Below are 14,948 nucleotides of genomic sequence, written 5' to 3'. Positions count from 1 at the left end.
AATTGGGAAGATAAAGTCTCTAGTCTGCTATGTCTCCAGGGTGAGAGGGAAACTTCATAATGTACCCTGAGAAAGTTTACAAACTGATGAGGAAAGACAGAGAGAGAGAGAGAAAGCGGGAGAGAGAGGAGAAAGAGGAGGAAGAGGAGGGGAGGAGGAGAGGGAGAAAGGAAGAAATGAAGGAAAGAATAGAGGAAAGATGGGAGGAAACAATGAAACTGATATGAATACTCCAAAACCACACTGAACATGTATTGTTCTATGTACTATTTTCCTGGATAATGTATTTTTTTTCTTCTTGTTGAATTTATTCCATGCTTTTTAGCCTTCTGTGGAGACAAAAACACCATATTTGAAGTAGAATGGTACAGTAGAAAGAGCATGCACATACTAGTCTGGATGCATCAAATACTATTTCAACTTTACCAAGTTAATCTAGCTTAATCTTGCTTTTTTGATGTGCATATGGAAACAATAGTAACAAGTATGTCATAGTGCTTTTAGGGATAAATGAGGTAATGCATCTGAAGCATTTCATATAGCTACTGAGATCTAGTAAGCACATATGAAATGTTAGATTCATACTAATAGCATGCATGTGAAATGACACATGGTGAATATGGCAGAGTTACTGAGAGCGTGTGGGAAACGCTGGTGCCCAGTGGGCCCTCTGCACCCAGTGAAGCCTTTCCATTATGTTACTGCTCAAACGTGGGGGAGACTGGAGACTGCCAGCCCCACATCTGACAACAATGCTCAGGAGAATGGTAAGTGGCAGGGAAAATACTCTGACAAAAGTCTGTTTTAATGAGACATCCCATTAGCTCAAGCTGCTCCAAGTCAATCTGTCTGTGTTGGAGCAAGAAAGCTAGTGGACTAGGTGGTTGGATCTTTCCATCTGAGGGGGCTCTGGGTTTTTAATGAAGGCAGCATTCCACATGCCCAGCCAGTTTTGGTGCCTGCACATGCTCCTGTGTCTCCAGTGATACATGATTTTCCTCCTAAAAAGGGAGTGGAGAATAACAGCAGGCTCCATATGTCTTCTGATTTGCGTCAATTAGAGAAGAGCTGACCAAGACCTTCCCACACATGCAGAAACCCGTGGACAGGGCATAGAGGAATGAAAAACACTGCTTTTGAAGAGATAGTTTTAACAAAGGCTTTTGTCAGCTACTTGACTTCTTAATGATAAATAATTCATATATGCCATTGGCCCTCACAGAGTATTTTTTCCTACAGCCTCAAAGACAATGAAACAACAATAAAAAGGCCAGAAGGGGAGATATTTTTTTCAAATCACATCATCTCTATTATCTCTCCATCCTACTCTATCATAATCATGTTCTGAACTTCATTGTAATCAACTGCAATATTATTTTACAAAAATATTTGTAAATCCTTTGAATTGCTTCTCATCCCATGTAATAGCCACATGTATTCAAACTTCAGAACCCAGCTCAAAGTCACCACTTTGGATGTTGATGTTAAGCTGGTCATATTAAAAAAAAAAACAAAGACTTGGGAAGAATTTTGTACCTCCCCCATTCCCTGCCTCAGGAATTTAGATAGAGGGTCTACTCCAGGAAACCATCACAGATAACTCTAGTTTGTTTGTTTGTTTATTTTGAATATATGTATGTTTTATTAATTTCAGAGGGGAAGGAAGAGGGAGAGAGAGCTAGCAACATCAGTGATGAGAGAGAATCATTGATCGGCTGCCTCCTGAACACCCCACACCAGGGATTGAGCCTGCAACCCAGGCATGTGCTCTCACCAGAAATTGAACCATGTCCTCTGGTTCATAGGTTGACTCTCAATCACTGAGCCACACCTGCTGGGTGACAATTATCCTATATAATAAAGAAGTAATATGCTAATTGACAGTCACACCCTCACAAGATGGCGGCACCCACCACCAATTAAGAGGGAATATGCTAATTAACAGCCACACCCTTACAAGATGGCAGCACCCACAGCCACAAGATGGTGGCACTCAGTCCACTCAGCCCCACAGGGGCAGCAGGTGTGTGGCATGGCCAGGCCAACCCCCAGGCAGGTCCAGCTGCTCTGCGTGCCTGCCACCAGAGTTCCCCAGTCCCCTCAGCCCCCCAGCCACCCAGGGCTGGCCTGAGGCACAGGCAAGCCTCAGATCGTGGCTGCCCAGCCGCCCAGGGCCAACCCTGCAGGTCAGGCTGAGGGACCCCACTGGTGCATAAATTCATGCACCGGACCTCTAGTAGTTTAATATAAATTAGTGTGTGACAGACAGAGAGGGACCTGGCAAGTTCCGTCTGTTTAAAGTCCTCCATGTGTCCCAATCAAAAGAGTGACTCTATATTCTTAGTGCTTTTCTAAACATTTACTGTCCCCTGCAATTAATTTGCCCTGTGTGCTGTCTTTTACCCACGCCAAGTCTTTAAACTTGTAGATACTTTATATAATCTGCCAGATGACTCCTATGATTCATGAACATTCTGAAGTTATAAGAAAAAATACTTGCTTATACTTGCTAATAAACCTTAGTTCCCAATATTTCAGAAGCAATATTCTAAAAGACCACAAGATGGGGGTATTCCTGCATACAAGTAAAATGCTCAAAGCGGTACACTGAGCTCCCAAGTTTCAAGTTCTGCTTTGATCAGCAAGGTAGTTGTTAGGTCGAGGCATGGGGGAAAGACCACAGCCATGCAAGCATCCGCAAGGTAGATGGTGACAAAGATAACTGGTGCCTTCCCAGACCCTTGCCAGCCTTCCCAGACCCCTGCCTGAGGCAGGAATTCCACACCTCTCATGCCCTCCACCCTCCCCTCCCCTCACTAAACAGCTGTGAGTACCTAAGGAAGTACCTAAGCCCCCGTTTTGGTGCTAACTCCCCTGGCCCACTCTTGGACCCGTGAGTTTCGCCCAGGAGCGCAAGATTAAAACCTCCCCCCTTTTCCATGGCCTGGACTCTGTGTCTTGTTTCCTGCATCGCAAACCTTTCAGTAGTCATTGCCCACATGTGGATAATTTAAAATTAAATAAAAGGAGAAATCACACTCCTAAGTTGCACTAACCACGTATCAAGAACTCAATAGCCATGTAGGCTACTGGCTACTCTACTGAACAGTGCAAAATAAAACATTTCTATTCTCACAGGACTTTCTAGTGATTTTAAAATTAGTTTTCTTTAATTTAAAAAACAGAGAAAGTTTTAGAAAGTGCTGATTCTTTCTATTATTCATAATTCTGAACAAGTGGAAAAAAACTTAAATGTCCACTGATAGAATTTTGGTTATTTGAATTGTGATTTAAATGTATGCTGGAATATTACAAAGCCATTAAAATAGTATTTTCTTAGAATGTGTGGGAAGGTTTATGGTATAATTTTAAGGACAAGAGGAAGCAAAAAGTATGTGTACATATATTTTTATAAATACATGTACATACACATTTGAATATATAATTCCAAATTTGAAAATTTTATACTGTTCATACATATACACAACCTATATAAAAAGAAAGAAACAAAGGAAAAAGATCATACTATTATCTGTTAACTGTGGGATGTGAAATTATGGAGGATTTTATTTTTCTTCTTTCAACATGCCTTTATTTTTAATCTTTTCCAATATCAGGGAGAAAAAAAATCAATAAAAGAAGAGACTATAAAAAGAATGTGGAATTTTTTTATCTTTTGCAAAAGCCAAAATAAGTCTCAGAAGATTCAGTAATTCACTTAAAAGAAAAACCCAACTAAATATTTTTTTGATTTATCTAAAGTTTTGAATATCTGCTCAAGCCGTCTGCATAATTCTTGTCAGCAAGGCTGTTGTCAAGGCAAGTGTCATTCGTAGGATGCACCCATGTCTACAGAGCAGCTGAGTGGTGTCTGGAGTCTCTCTGTAGCTGCCTCTGTCTAAACATTGAGCCCAGTGTAACATTCATTCATTTTTTTGGAAGCAGATCTGTCAAACATTTTCTATGGTCAAATTATTCTGAATGAGAGTCTCTTCTATGTCCCTATTGCTAGTCCTTAACCGTAAAAATTCTTTTCCCACCGGTGCTTTTGGAAATTGGTTGAAATTAATGAAGACACCAGTATGTGTCTTAGGAACAGAAGCTCAGACTCTCCATCAGGGAGGATGAGGACACAGGAGGCAGCTTGCTCTGGGGTAACCGACTTGGCTGGATCTGGAGCCCCACCAATTCTGGCCTCCTGTCTTTAGTTCTCTGACTTCAGTTTTCTGCTTTCTAAAAGGGGAGGCACATGGGGGACCATTGTGGGATTAGAACAATATATATAAAGTGCCTGAATTATGGGAGAAAGCTAGATGTGTTTTTTTAAGTTCTTATTATGCAGATATTTATTTAACATAAAATAATCACAATTTTCCCCTTTTATCAACTATTTTGAGCATTGTGAGATTTTATACTGTCTGGCCAGGTGTCAGGCTGTGTTTAACATTTGTGAAGCTGGAGGTGTCAGAGGCTCCAATTTCTTCTGAAGTCTGCTTTTGTTTTCCCTGCTGCCTTCAGATTGCCCTAAGAATTCCTTCTCAGATAGAGTTTGCTTCATGCAGGGCAATTAGTTGGCATGCACTCATTATTCAGAGGGCTGGAGAGTGTCACACCCAGGGGCAATGGTAAGATTACTGTGAGGAGGTGGGGAATGAATGGTTTTCTTTACTAAAATGAGAGGAGAGACTGTGAAAGGTGAGATGGGGAAAAAAAATCAAAGATGACTCCTCAGGCAGATCAAATTTGAAAACAGCACCTAAAAGAAACGGAGCATTTGGAAATTAATTTTCTCAAATCTTTGCATACACTTACATACTCTTGAAAAGTCTTTACGTGTCCTGTTTTGCAATTGTTCTTAAATTTTCCATCAGGGAAGGTCTGTGTGGATAGGAAGGAGAAGCAACACCTTCTGAGCTCTGGTAACTGTGGGAAGAAATAAAGAGATTGAGGACAGAGAGCTGCAGATACCACCTGTTCCCTCCTCTGCAGCCAGGACTCTCAGAGGGGGGAGGGGGACACACAGACACTGGGGTTAGTATTGGAGGACGGAGGACTGCTCCCCTGGGATTATTGGGACAGACTGGGATTCCCCCAGGAGAGATGCTGCATGTCCTCACTCTCTCTGGTGAGTAGAACTGCAGAGGTAAACTTGGAGTAGGACCCCAGGAATGGACCCAGGCTAGCTACTCCATGAGAGACAATAGGAGATACAAAGACTCTGCCCTGTTGCCATAAAAACAAAATAGCTCCTCCTCCCATCCCCGTATAACATCAATGCAAAGGGACTGGGTTCATTTAAAGTCAGGATTCAGTTCATGAGGCTGAACTCAGATGACTAAATTGGACTAAATACTTTCTTTTGCTCTTCTCCCCTCTATCCTCTGGTGGGGCACTCAAGAGAAAGTTCATTCAGAAACAAAAAAAATAAATAAGCTATATTTCCTCTGCACATTTAACATACTGAATACATTTGCAACTTTGATCTGTACTTATCTTTATTCATACAAAACTGTAACTATATCTGACATTTCTTCTTAAAGGTTTTTCTTCCTAACTACAATGTCCAAAGGAACTGTCTTATTATAAAAATAGCACTGTTGTTTCAGCTGTTGTATTTCTATAAAATAAGCTGAGCTTCCTTTCACCAGATACTGAGCAGGGGTCTTGTGAGAATAGCATAAAGGCTCTTGTGAGGAGAGAACACTACCCAGTATCCTATCTAATAAAAGAATAATATGCAAATTGACCATACCTCTGCTACACCCACAAGCCATGCCCACCAGCCAATGAGGAGCGAGTATGCAAATTAACCCAACCAAGATATCTGTGGCCACAGAGTGAGCAGGAAGCTTGGGTTTCCCCGGTAATGGAGGAAGCCAAGCTTTCCACACACCCTGGCTGGCCTAGGCCTCCACTCAAGGCTACAAAGTTTCAATTATAGAAGATAAATAAATCCCAGACCCCAGGGCCTCTGCTTGGGTCACTGGAAGGTGTAGCCAGCCTGCAAATGACCACAGGCCCCTTGCCCAGGCCGCCCCACACCCCAAGGGAATCCCCACCCTGATCCGGGACACCCTTCAGGACAAACCAGCTGGCCACCACCCGTGCACCAGGCCTCTATCCTATCTAATAAAAAGAGTAATATGCAAATTTACCATCACTCCAACACACAAGATTGCTGCCCCCATGTGGTCAAAGATGGCTGCCCCCATGTGGACACAAGATGGCCACCACAAGATGGCCAAAATGGGAGGGCAGTTAGGGGTGACCAGGCCAGCAGAGGAGGAAAATTGGGGGTAACTGGGCCTGCAGGGAAGGGCAGTTGGGGGGGACCCAGGCTTGCAGGGGAGGGCAGTTAGGGGCAAACAGGCTGGCAGGGGAGCAGTTAGGCATCAATCAGGCTGGCAAGGGAGTGGTTAGGGTGTGATCAAGCTGGCAGGCAGAAGTGGTTAGGGGCAATCAGGAAAGGCAGGCAGGTGAGCAGTTGGGAGCCAGCAGTCCTAGATTGTGAGAGGGATGTCCGACTGTCTGTTTAGGCCCGATCCCTGCCGGGATCGGGCCTAAACGGGCAGTCGGACATCCCTTGAGGGGTCCCAGGTTGGAGAGGGTGCAGGCTGGGCTGTGCACGAATTTCATGCACTGGGCCTCTAGTCTAGTGATAAAAGTAAACTTCAGAATGTGTATATATTTCTTAAAAATAATAAAAAAAAAAACATTTAAAAGTAATTGCTGAATTCTCACTCAGCATCAGGGACTCTTTGGTCCTAGCACAGGCCTAGGCACCTTCTGGGAGGCAGATCTAGTACTGAAAAGGCCGGTTCTAGAAATGTCTGTAAAATAAACATTTGGCAAATGAATGAACAAAGAAGCAAAGAAACATCGATAGAGAAGATGTTCCACTCTGCTGATTTAAAGTTTGTTTTCAAGAGGAAATTTGAATCTTCCTGCTGTTTTTTTTTTTTTTTGTTTTCTTGTTTGTTTGTTTTTTAGCTTCTTTGGATTTTTAGAAGGCAGCAATGTTGAAGTCTAATGGCAGAAAGAAAAGAAAGTGCTGGGCTTCAAAACCATGCACAGTGATGTATTGAGGGACCTCAGACCAGTCACTTCATCTCCCTGAACCAGATTCAATCTGCAAAATAACTAATGTGTGATTTTTAAAAAAATGTTTTTATTTATTAAATCCATTGGGGTGACATTGGTCAACATGAATATATAGGTTCCAGGTGTGGGTTTCTATGTTACTGTGTGCCCAACGCAGGAAGCAATACCAGGCTCGGGAACATGAGATGAGGTGTCAGGCCCACCATGGGTCAACTGGCCATCAGGGGCCAAAGGGCTGGCCTGTGAAGGACTAAGGACAGGAGGCACAGCCTACATTGAACCGGATCTGCAGTCAGGAACCTCTCCCTCCAGAGGCAGTTCACAAAGCAGTTACTACATTTCTGAACAAAAAATTGAGACACGGGTTTTAACAACAGAAAAAAATAAGATTTTTTAAAATTCGTGAATCTATGTGGGATGTCCTAAAGAGGTTTAAGATATCATATGTATGTACATGTTAATGAATCACATTTATTACAAATGTAAAATTTATGAAATCAGAAAAGAGCTCTTTGCTCAGGAATTCATTTAGCAAGTGTGGGCCTTCTACCTGGGTCTCGGGGGCAGGACATTCACAGGTCACCTTTCAGGTGCTGAGAGGGGCTGAGAGTCAGGCAGGCCCACAAGAACCAAGGCAACACTTGATTTTAGGAGATACGAAGAGCCATGAAGAAAACAGACTTGGCTTATATGACTAGGGAGCCACAGGGACTGCAAGGATTTCTATTGGTGCCCTGACCAATTTCCTTAAACGCAGTGTCTCACAAGACAAAGTGTGGGATCCTAGGTCCTGTGGGTCAGAAACCTGAGTCGGTTCATTTGGTTGCCCTCCTCCCAGGAGGCTCTGGAGAGGCCTGGTCATGGGGAGCTGGCAGAATCCATTCCTTAAGGGACAGTTTCCTTCTGTGTCCCTGTCAAAGCCACTCCCAGCTTCCTGGGGGCTCCCAAAAATCGTGGCCTTTGGTCGCTGCCTCCAACCTCAAAGCCAGCCTCCTGCTCCTCTGATCCAGCCTACTACCCAGTTGTCACTTTCAAGAATCCCTGGTTACTGAGGGCCAAAACCTTGGGGTGAGCCACACCACCTGTGCTTTCTGAAGAGGGCCTGGGGTGTTGTTGGTGTCAATAAATGTGTATTCACTGACTTTAAACAACAACCACACAAGAAAAACTTAGGAGGTTGGCCCATCTGCCTGACCTGGAAGAATTGCTAGGTTACCTCTATGACCTGTCTTACCATTCTGACCTCTGTTAGTACTGTGACCTATTGCCAGGTGTACCCCATAGTGCTATAAAGGGGCTCCCCAGCAGTGACTGCTGGTGACTCCCCAGCAGGATCAGGGAAGAGCTTCCCCAAGATATTTAAACTTAGACCTGGCTGTTGAGACAGAGCTGGCCAAATGGAGACCTGGGGAAGCCACCACAAAAGGATTCAGTACCCCAGGGCAAGGATAGCCAGGCTGGATGGGCACAGCAGAGGGCAGGGGGGCAAAGAAAGGACTCCAGTGTGGGTTGAAAACACTGTCACAGCATGAAGGCTTTTAGGCACGAGAATAGGGTCATCTGATGTATATTTTTAAAGATAACTTGGTGATTTGACATTTGAAATGATATTTGACATGTGTCCTGAGAGCCAGGCAGGATTTAGGCAGATGAAGACGGTGAGATGTGCTTCAGGTACAGACAGTGGACACGGCCTGGAGGCAGGACAGATGAACACTGGGGACTGGAGCACATACCTCTCAGAGCCTGTGAGTGACGGGACAGGGCAGGGAAACAGAACACCCTGCATGGAGGGACCAGGGCAGGGAGAGAGGGAACACTCCATGGAGGGTTCAAGGAAGGGGAGGCAGTGAACCCTCCATGGAGGGGTTGGGTCAGGGAGGAGAGGTTACCCTCCATGGAGGGGACAGAGCAGGGAGGAGAGGGGACCCTCCATGGAGGGGACAGGGCAGGGAGGAGAGGGGACCCTCTTTGGAAAAGAGAGGGCAGGGAGGAGAAGGGACCCTCCATGGAGGGGTGAGGTCAGGGAGGAGAAGGGACCTTCCATGGAGGGGACAGGGCAGAGGGAGGAGAGGGGACCCTCCATGGAGGGGTGAGGGCAGGGAGGAGAGGGGACCCTCCATGGAAAAGAGAGGGCAGGGAGGAGAAGGGACCCTCCATGGAGGGGTGAGGGCAGGGAGGAGAAGGGCCCCTCCATGGAGAGGACAGGGCAGGGAGGAGAAGGGACCCTCCATGGAGGGGACAGGGCAGGGAGGAGAGGGGGCCCTCCTTGGAAAAGAGAGGGCAGGGAGGAGAAGGGTCCCTCCGTGGAGGGGACAGGGCAGGGATGAGAGGGCACCATCCACAGAGGGGCCAGGTCAGGGAGGAGAGGGGACCCTCCATGGAAGGGCCCGGGCATGGAGGAGAGGGGACCCTCCATGGAGGGGTGAGGGCAGGGAGGAGAAGGGACCCTCCATGGAGGGGTGAGGGCAGGGAGGAGAAGGACCCCTCCATGGAGGGTACAGGGCAAGGAGGAGAGGGGACCCTCCTTGGAAAAGAGAGGGCAGGGAGGAGAGGGGACACTCCATGGAGGGGTGAGGGCAGGGAGGAGAAGGGCCCCTCCATGGAGAGGACACGGCAGGGAGGAGAAGGGACCCTCCATGGAGGGGACAGGGAAGGGAGGAGAAGGGACCCTCCATGGAAGGGCCCGGGCATGGAGGAGAGGGGACCCTCCATGGAGGGGTGAGGGCAGGGAGGAGAAGGGACCCTCCATGGAGGGGACAGGGCAGGGAGGAGAGGGGACCCTCCTTGGAAAAGAGAGGGCAGGGAGGAGAGGGGACCCTCCATGGAGGGGTGAGGGCAGGGAGGAGAGGGGACCCTTCATGGAGGGGTGAGGCCAGGGAGGAGAAGGGTCCCTCTGTGGAGGGGACAGGGCAGGGAGGAGAAGGGACCCTCCATGGAGGGGACAGGGCAGGGAGGAGAGGGGACCCTCCATGGAGGGGTGAGGGCAGGGATGAGAAGGACCCCTCCATGGAGGGGACAGGGCAAGGAGGAGAGGGGACCCTCCTTGGAAAAGAGAGGGCAGGGAGGAGAAGGGCCCCTTCATGGAGAGTACACGGCAGGGAGGAGAAGCGACCCTCCATGGAGGGGACAGGGCAGGGAGGAGAGGGGACCCTTCATGGAGGGGTGAGGCCAGGGAGGAGAAGGGTCCCTCCATGGAGGGGACAGGGCAGGGAGGAGAGGGGACCCTCCTTGGAAAAGAGAGGGCAGGGAGGAGAGGGGACCCTCCATGGAGGGGACAGGGCAGGGAGGAGAGGGGACCCTCCATGGAGGGGTGAGGCAGGGAGGAGAGGGGACCCTCTTTGGAAAAGAGAGGGCAGGGAGGAGAAGGGACCCTCCATGGAGGGGTGAGGGCAGGGAGGAGAAGGGACCTTCCAAGGAGGGGACAGGGCAGAGGGAGGAGAGGGGACCCTCCATGGAGGGGACAGGGCAGGGAGGAGAGGGGACCCTCCTTGGAAAAGAGAGGGCAGGGAGGAGAAGGGACCCTCCATGGAGGGGTGAGGGCAGGGAGGAGAAGGGCCCCTCCATGGAGAGGACAGGGCAGGGAGGAGAAGGGACCCTCCATGGAGGGGACAGGGCAGGGAGGAGAAGGGACCCTCCATGGAGGGGACAGGGCAGGGAGGAGAGGGGACCCTCCATGGAGGGGTGAGGGCAGGGATGTGAAGGACCCCTCCATGGAGGGGCCAGGGCAGGGAGGAGAGGGGACCCTCCATGGAAGGGCCCGGGCATGGAGGAGAGGGGACCCTCCATGGAGGAGACAGGGCAGGGAGGCGAGGGGACTCTACATGGAGTGGACAGGGCAGGGAGGAGAGGGGACTCTCCATGGAGGAGAGAGGGTATGGGGATGAGAACCCTCCATTGAGGGGACAGGGCAGGGAGGAGAGGGGACCCTCTATGGAGTGGACAGGACAGGAGAAGAGGGGACCCTCCATGGAGGGGTGAGGGCAGGGAGGAGAAGGGACCCTCCATGGAGGGCCAGAGCAGGGAGGAGAGGGGACCTTCCATGTAGGGGCAAGGCAGGAAGGAGAGGGGACCCTACATAGAGGGGGGAGTGTAGGGGGATAGGAACTCTCCATGGGAAGGCAGGGTAGGGGAATGGGAATCCTCCATGGAGTAACCAGGGCAGGAAGGAGAGGGGACCCTCCATGGAGGGGCAAGGCAGGGAGACGAGGGGACCCTCCAAGGAGGGGGCAGCGCAGGGATGAGAGGGGACCCTCCTTGGAAAAGAGAGGGCAGGGAGGAGAGGGGACCCTCCATGGAGGAGACAGGGCAGGGAGGCAAGGGGACTCTCCATGGAGGAGGGAGGGTACGGGGATGAGAAAACCTCCATTGAGGGGACAGGGCAGGGAGGAGAGGGGACCCTCCATGGAGGGATCAGGGAGAGTAGGAGAGGGATCCTCCATGGAGGGGGGAGTGTAGGGTGATGGGAACCCTCCATGGAGGGGACAGGGCAGGGAGGATTGGGATCCTCCATGGAGGGGAGAGTATAGAGAGGAGAGAGGACCATCAAGGGAGGGGGCAGGGAGAGTAGCAGAGGGATCTTTCATGGAGGGGGGAGTGTAGGGGATGGAAACCCTCCAAAGAGGGGACAGGATAGGAGAAAGGGAACCCTCCATGGAGGGAATAGGGCTTGGAGGAGAGGGGACACTCCATGGAGGAGGGAAGGAAGTGGTAATGGGGACCCTCCATGGAGGAGACTGGGCAGGGAGAAGAGGGGCTCCTCCATGGAAGGTGAAGGTTAGGGGGATGGGAACCCTCCATTGAGGGAACATGGCAGGGAGGAGAGGGGACCCTCCATGGAGATGTCATGGCAGGGAGGAGAGGGGATTCTCCTTGGAGGGTGCAGGGTAGGGGGATGGGAACCCTCCATTGAGGGGGCAGGGCAGGGAGGAGAGGGGACCCTCCAGGGATGGGGCAGGGCTGGGAGGAGAAGGGACCCTCCATGGAGGGGGCAAGGCAGGGGGACAGGGAACCCTCCAGGAAGGGGGGAGTACATTGTGGACAGGGCACCCTTCATAGAGGCGTCAGAGCTGGGGGATATGGAACCATACTTGGAGGGACAGAATAGTGGGGACAGGAAACCCTTCATGGAGCGGGGAGGGCAGGAGGAAAGTGAACCCCAATTAGATGGGATAGGCAGGGAGGGGAGTGGAAACAAGGAACCCTTTATGGAGGGGGCAGAGCAGTTGGACCAGAACCCTCAATGCAGTGGGGAGATCAGGAGGAAAGGGAACCCATTTTGAGAGAGCAGGCCAGAGAGGAGACAGAACTATCCATGAACGGGGCAGGGCAGAGGGACAGGGATCCTAACTTTGAGGGGGAGGGTCAGGGAGAAGAGGGTTCCCTCCCTAGAGTAGTGAGGGCAGGGGGATAGGAACCCTCCATGGAGGGGGCAGGGCAGGGAGGAGAGGGGACCCTCCATGGAAGGGTCAGGGAGGAGAGGAGACCCTCCATGGAGGGGGCAGGGCAGGGAGGAGAGGGGACCCTCCATGGAGGAGCCAGTGAAGAGATGAGAGGGGACCCTCCATGGAGGGGGCAGGACAGGGGGACAGGGAACCCTCCAGGCTGGGGGCAGAACAGTGTGGACAGGGAACCCTTCATAGAGGGGTCGGAGCTGGAAGATACAGAATCCCACTTGGAGGGACAGGATAGTGGGGACAGGAAACCCTCCATACAGTGGGGAGGGCAGGAGGAAAGGGAACCCCAATTAGAGGGGGCAGGCAGGGAGGAGAATGGAAACAAGGAACCCTTTATGGAGGGGCAGGGCAGTTGGACAGGGAACCCTCAATGCAGGGGAGGAGGTCAGGAGGAAAGGGAACCCACTTAGAGAGAGCAGGACAGAGAGGAGACAGAACTATCCATGAAGGGGGCAGGGCAAGGGGACAGAGACCCTAACTTTGAGAGGGAGGGGCCAGAATGAGAAGGTACCCTCCATGGATGGGGCATGGAAGAGGTGTAGGGAACCCCAGTTTGACAGGTTTGGGCAGGCTGAGAATGTACCCTCCATTGAGGGGGCAAGGCAGTGGGATAGCGAACCTCACTTTGAGAGAGAAGGGCAGGGAGGAGACAGAAGCCTACATGGAAGGGACAGGGCATGGAGGAATAGGAACAGGGAACCCTTCATGCAGAGGAGAGGCTGGGGGTTAGGGACCCCTACTTTGAGACAGCAAGGGCTTAAGCTCAGGTCCTTAAATAGATGGCAGAGAAAGGGGAGAGGGCATCCTCCATGAAGGTAGGAGGGCAGGGAGGACAAAGGACCCCACATAGTCTGAGCAAGATAGTGGGGTTAGGGCACCATCCATGGAGGGACCAGGGAAGGGGGTACATGGGAGTAGAGATAGGTAACAGGGGAATCACACCCTTCCATGGAGAATCCCTTATGCCCCCATTGTGGGGCCCTTGTTCCCCTTCCCATGGTCCCCTGTCCTCCTGCCTGCCTTCCCATGGGGGCCCCTTTCCACTCTGCCTTTTCCCTCCCTGAAGGGTCTTCTGTTTCCCTTCCCTGACCCCTCACTCACAGGCACCTGAGGGGCATATGCTCTGGTCTGTCCAGTCTTCATCTCTCCTGCCTCCAGGTTGAGTGTCCACTCTCTATACCTGAAGCACATTCTCACCCTCTTCATCTGTCTGAATCCTACCTGAGCCCTCAAGACACATCTCAAATATCATTTCAAATGTCAAATCACAAGTAGGGGAAAAGGAAAGGGGGTGGTGGGTGGTTGGGGGGGTAGGAACTGGGTGGTAAGGGGTGTGGGATGCAGGGTGGTGGGTGAGGGTGGGGGTGGAGCGATAGTGTGGGGGGTGGGGGTGGAGTAATCGTGGGGTGTGGGGGCTAGCCGGTGGGTGGTGGTAGTTGGGGGCTGGTGGTGTGGGGTGTGGGGTGTCAGGTGGGGTTGGCATGTGGGGGATGGGAGGTAGGGGTATGGAGTGGGGAGTTGATGGAGGGAAAAGAGGGCATACGGGGGATAAATGGTGATGAAAGGAGACTTGACTTGAAGGCAGTGAACACACAATACAATATACAGATGATGCATTATGGAATTGCACACCTGACCTATGCAATTTGATTAATGAATATCACCCAAATAAGTTTGATTAAAAATAAATAAAAGGTATGTTTTTGAGGTTAATTTGGTTATGAGGTTGGAGCCCTCATGAATAGGATTCATACCCCTTTAAATGATACTTCATGATAGACTTATCAGGGGATCACTTTATATGTTATATGAATGTCTAACCACTATTTGGTACACTTGAAACTAATATTGAATGTGATCTCTAATTGAAAAAAAATAAATTATTAAAACAATTTTTAATAAAATAAAAATGCAAATCAGAGTGATCTTGAAAAGATATAAATCAGATCATTTCACTTTGTGCCTAAAAGCCTTCAGCACTCCAGCAGTGGTCAGCTCTCCAGGCAGCATCATGCCTGTGATGGTGTTGAACTGCTGGGAGAGGAATGCCCTGTCTTCTTCCTCCAGTTGCTCCCTGCACTGCTTTCATGACATGTGGCACTGGTGCAAGGCAGAACTGTGCTTCCTTGACAGTGAGCTAACCATCACTTCAGCTGCTTAGTTCGAGTGTGGGAGCAGACACAGAAAAAATAAATTTAAGCCTTAATGGTCCTTATAGAATTTCAACCCACCAAACGGACCTCTATCCCCCCTGCCCTACACTCCAGCCAGCCTGGCTCACCCAGCCTTGAGGAAAGAAGGCAGGGACAGTGCTGCCTGGAAGCCAGTGAGCATGCATGTGGTTGGAAGGTGGAGAGAGCTGCAGTTCTCTCAGGATAGAAATAGAGGGAT

At 50.1% G+C, this 14,948-nt stretch overlaps 1 non-coding gene across 1 annotated transcript; it reads left to right on the top strand.

The window, feature by feature from the left end:
• Positions 1-14,537: 14,537 nt before the first annotated feature.
• On the top strand, positions 14,538-14,740 carry LOC129151960 (small nucleolar RNA SNORA74). Its single transcript, XR_008558667.1, has one exon. It is a non-coding gene; the product is annotated as a small nucleolar RNA SNORA74 (small nucleolar RNA).
• Positions 14,741-14,948: the final 208 nt, after the last annotated feature.

Source organism: Eptesicus fuscus, chromosome 16, assembly GCF_027574615.1.
Source record: "Eptesicus fuscus isolate TK198812 chromosome 16, DD_ASM_mEF_20220401, whole genome shotgun sequence".
NCBI lineage: Eukaryota > Metazoa > Chordata > Mammalia > Chiroptera > Vespertilionidae > Eptesicus > Eptesicus fuscus.
Note: the sequence above shows the minus strand (reverse complement) of the source record. Positions and strands in the feature narration are given on the sequence as shown.